Genomic DNA, 4,086 nt, shown 5'->3' with positions numbered 1-4,086 from the left:
ATTTTGGCTCTCGTAGATTTGTTTTCATTTTCTTCAGCTTTAATTTGAATTTGCATATCAGTAATTGATGGTCTGTTCCACAGTCTGCCCCTGGTCTTGTCTTCACTGATGATATGGAGCTTTTCCATCTTCTCTTTCCACAGATGTAGTCTATTTGATTTCTATGTGTTCCATCTGGCGAGGTCCGTGTTCCCACTTAGAAAGGATCATTTTAAGAATGAATCCTTACAAATTCAAGTGCCTGGGAGCAGGTCACCATCTCACAGAGTTAGGTTTGAAAGGATTGTTTTACACAATGATGCTAATCTTCATCTTTGCTCCATGGGTCCAGACCATCGGTTTTCCATCTGGGCCCTGCAGAACCCTAGGGGCTCTCATGAAGACCCTCCCCCAGGGTTCTTGTATTTCTAGTACTCTTGTGTCTCTACTTTGACAGCAGCTTGGCTCTCATCTGCTATACTTAGTGCAGTTCTGCATAAGATGTTGTTCAAATAACAAATTCTGCAGGGAAAAGAAAAAAGTTTGAAACCAGTGAAAAGCATACTCAGTTGCTAGATCTATAAATACACGAAAGCCCAGCCTAGCATTGTCTTCCATGAGGCAGAATCGGAATTTGAAAGGACCTCATTATAAGGTTCTTCAGTCTACGGTATTCTGAGGGCATGAATTCTAAGGAGAGTTTTGTGAAGACCTCAGGTACAAAACTGAAATCATGAAGACTTCCAACCAAGAAATGATGAACTTGTTGCAACTGAAGCCCTACTTTTTCCTGATAGTGGAAACCGGGTGTATTGGTGAAGAAGGGAAGGTCAGGGAAAGATGATGGACAGGCTCGTGGCTGAAACAAGAATTTCCTTTTGGAGCAAGTACCTTACGACTGCCTGAGGACATTCAAGGAGAGCTTCAACTCAGATAATCTAATGTTTGGTTAGTTCTGAAGTTGGCAGAGATGCTATCTCCTGAAAAGCCTTCCTAGACCCCACAACAATTCAAAAGAGGTTGGTTCCCTTCTTCTGAATTCATAAAGTCATTAAAATCAGCATTTTTCACACTGAACTGAAATTGAAATCCCTGGTTTGTGTGACTGACTCCTGCCATTCTGAGAGGGCAGGATGAGGTCTCCATCCCCACCACTGCCTGGCACCAAGCAGGGACTCGCCAACACCGGTTATATGAACACACACATGCACAGCCAACAACACCTGCATAGGAGGACTCCTGGTGTGGTATTGTAGGATCAGCGTTGCACTGTGAACCACAAGGTCGGTGCTTCAAACCCACCAGACCCTCCTTGGAAACCCTATATAGGGTTGCTATGAGTTGGAATCAACTTGATGGCACTTAACAACAACAGCTGAAGAACCATACTTGACACCAACTACTACGATCAGCCCAGAAACAGCCCCAAGACAAAGCGATAGCACATCTAACTGCTTATGCTTTGCTATCCTGCAGGTGAGATGGTCTGACTTCCTTGAGGGCCTCACACTCCCTCAGCAACCTCCATCATGACTACTGGTATTGAATGTAAGGAGAAGGGCAGACATCAGGGACATGACTGACCATTAGAAAGGAGAATCTCAGCCAGTGAGACTAACCAAATCCTCAACCTCTGGGTTCTATGTGCTTTGGTTTGCCCAACCATAGTAAGCAGTGCTGGACACATGAACCAAGGGCTGTGAAGTTCTAAAGAAGCCCAAATAGGACCGGTTGAACAGCTGATAAGAAAAGGCACTGAGGCCAAATAAAAGCATTTTGTGGAATCCTGGTTAGGCGCTGTAGGTAAGCACTCAATTGCTAACCATGAGGTCAACAGTTCAAAGCCACCAGCCCCTCTTGGAAACCTTACACAGGGTCACTGTGAGTCAGAACCAACTTGATGGCACACAACAACAACATGTTTAAATAAAGAATTCTGTGGCCACAAGAAATTTGAAAACCACTAAATCAGATAATCTTCAGGGAACCTTTGAACTTTTAATTGCTAGTTCGTATGTCAACATGGGTCAAGCAGCAGCGTGTAGAAAGGGCACAGTCTCTCCCTATAACCATACAGCGTGTTCCATACTGGAGTATTTGGTGAAATCCTGTTACTTTAAAATATGGGCTAGATTTGGGCAGTGGACGATCTCAAAGCTAAAATGGCATTTTAAAGTTTTGGCTCTTAAGACTGATCGGATTAAAAATAAAACCAGCCAGCGTGATAGTAGTAGTTGTGTGCTGTGGAGTTGGTTCCGACTCACAGCAACCCTGTATAGGGTTTCCAAATTTGCAAGTCTTTATGGGAGCAGAAAGCCTCATCTTTCTCCCACGGAGTAGCTCATGGATTCGAACTGCTTACCTTATGGTTAGCAGCCCAACAGGCAACCCACTATGCTGCCAAGGCTCCTTAAAAACAGTCATCTGCTTTGTTGTTGTTAAGTGCCATCGAGTCGGTTCTGACCCATAGTGATCCTGTATAAGGTTTCCCAGGAGCGGATGGTGAGCTTGAACCATCAAACTTGTGGTTCACACCAACTTTGCAGCCCAGCACATTAACCCACAGCGCCACACCAGAACTCTAAAAGCAGTCAGGCTGTTGTCGTTAAATGCCATTGAGTTGGTTCTGACCCATAGCAACCCTGTATAGGGTTTCCAAGAAGCAGCTGGTGAGCTTGAACCACAGATGATGCAGTTCAAACATTAACCCACGGCGTCACACCAGGACTCTAAAAATAGTCATAGAAGGTATTAATACTGAAAATTTCACCTAGATCCATCTCATTGTTCTATCTTGCTGTTTCAAAACCTTCCCAGTATAATTTCTTACTCACTTAATCAACTCACAGAATCTGTGGTAGGTTTTAAGTTAGAGCAATCATCTGTGGAAGCACTGAACACAGTGGGTTTGGGGGTGGTTCTCAAGTCACTTGGTGCAGAAATTCACTAACGCAAATATTTGAAAGCTGAGCTCCTCTTGCCAGGCTTGCACCAGAATTATTTCCTTTTCATATCATGAAACTCTCATACGATGAATCATCATAATGCCAGTACACAAAACAACAACTGCCAACCTGTTTATTTTTGGAAGAAACATTTCAGTCCTCAGAGACATACTTCTATTATGTCTTGTTCTAGTCTTTCAACCTTAAGACCATTCAGGCAGAGAAGGGGTTCCCCTGGCCCAAGAATCAGCAACAAAACTGGACAAAAGCCAAGGACCCGGTGCTTTTGCAAGTTTCTACTGAGTCGGGAAAAGGATCCACTTATCGGTACCCATTAGACCTTCTAAAATAGCCTTTATTTACACAACTTTGCAAAAGAGAATATGTCCTCTGTCTTTGTATAATGGTTAGTTCCAGCATTAGATGCCTTGGTTCAAGACCCAGCTTGCTATGTGCCTGCCTCCGCACCTCAGTTTCTTCATCTATAAAATGGGGATAATAACAGAAGAAACATCAGTTTCCAAGTGTTCAATAAGCCTTGGTCATAATTATCACCCAACAGAGAAAACAGTACCAAAGGATTCCAAGAATAATTAGTCCAACAAAGATTTCTGAACACCTACTTGAGTACTGTTAAGTGCTGCCGAGTCAGTTCTGACTCATAGCAACCCTGTATAGGGCTTCTGAGAGAAGTTGGTGAGCTTAAAGTGCCAACAGTGTGGTTCCAACTGACCTTGCAGTCCAGTGTTATTATCCCAGTACCACACCATGACTCAGGCAGCACAGTGGTTATGAGTCAGGCTGCTAACCTCAAGATCAGGAGTTCTAAACTATCAGGTGTTCTACAGGGGAAAGATGAGGTTTTCTGTTCCTGTAAAGATTTGCAGCCTTGGAAATCCTGTTCAGACTCGCTACGAGTCGGAAACATCACTCGTCTGTCAGTTTGTCATACTGTGGTGACTTGTGAATTGCTGTGATTCTGGAAGCTATGCCACCAGTATTTTAAATACCAGCAGGGTCACCCACGGTGTACAGGCTTCAGATGAGCTTCCAGACAAACACAGACTAGAAAGAAGGAGTGACGAATTATTTCCTAATATTTGTTGTTGTTGTCAGGTGCCATCGAGTCGGAACCGACTCATAGCGACTCCATGCACAGCAG

General features: G+C 43.8%; 1 protein-coding gene across 2 annotated transcripts in view; it reads right to left on the bottom strand.

The window, feature by feature from the left end:
• The window catches only part of ITPR1 (inositol 1,4,5-trisphosphate receptor, type 1), a 437,331-nt gene that overhangs the window by 96,728 nt on the left and 336,517 nt on the right, over positions 1 to 4,086 (bottom strand). The gene's annotated exons all lie outside the window — the stretch shown is intronic.

The sequence above is a fragment of the Chrysochloris asiatica genome, unplaced genomic scaffold (genome assembly GCF_000296735.1).
Source record: "Chrysochloris asiatica unplaced genomic scaffold, ChrAsi1.0 scaffold00028, whole genome shotgun sequence".
Classification (NCBI taxonomy): Eukaryota; Metazoa; Chordata; class Mammalia; order Afrosoricida; family Chrysochloridae; genus Chrysochloris; species Chrysochloris asiatica.
Note: the sequence above shows the minus strand (reverse complement) of the source record. Positions and strands in the feature narration are given on the sequence as shown.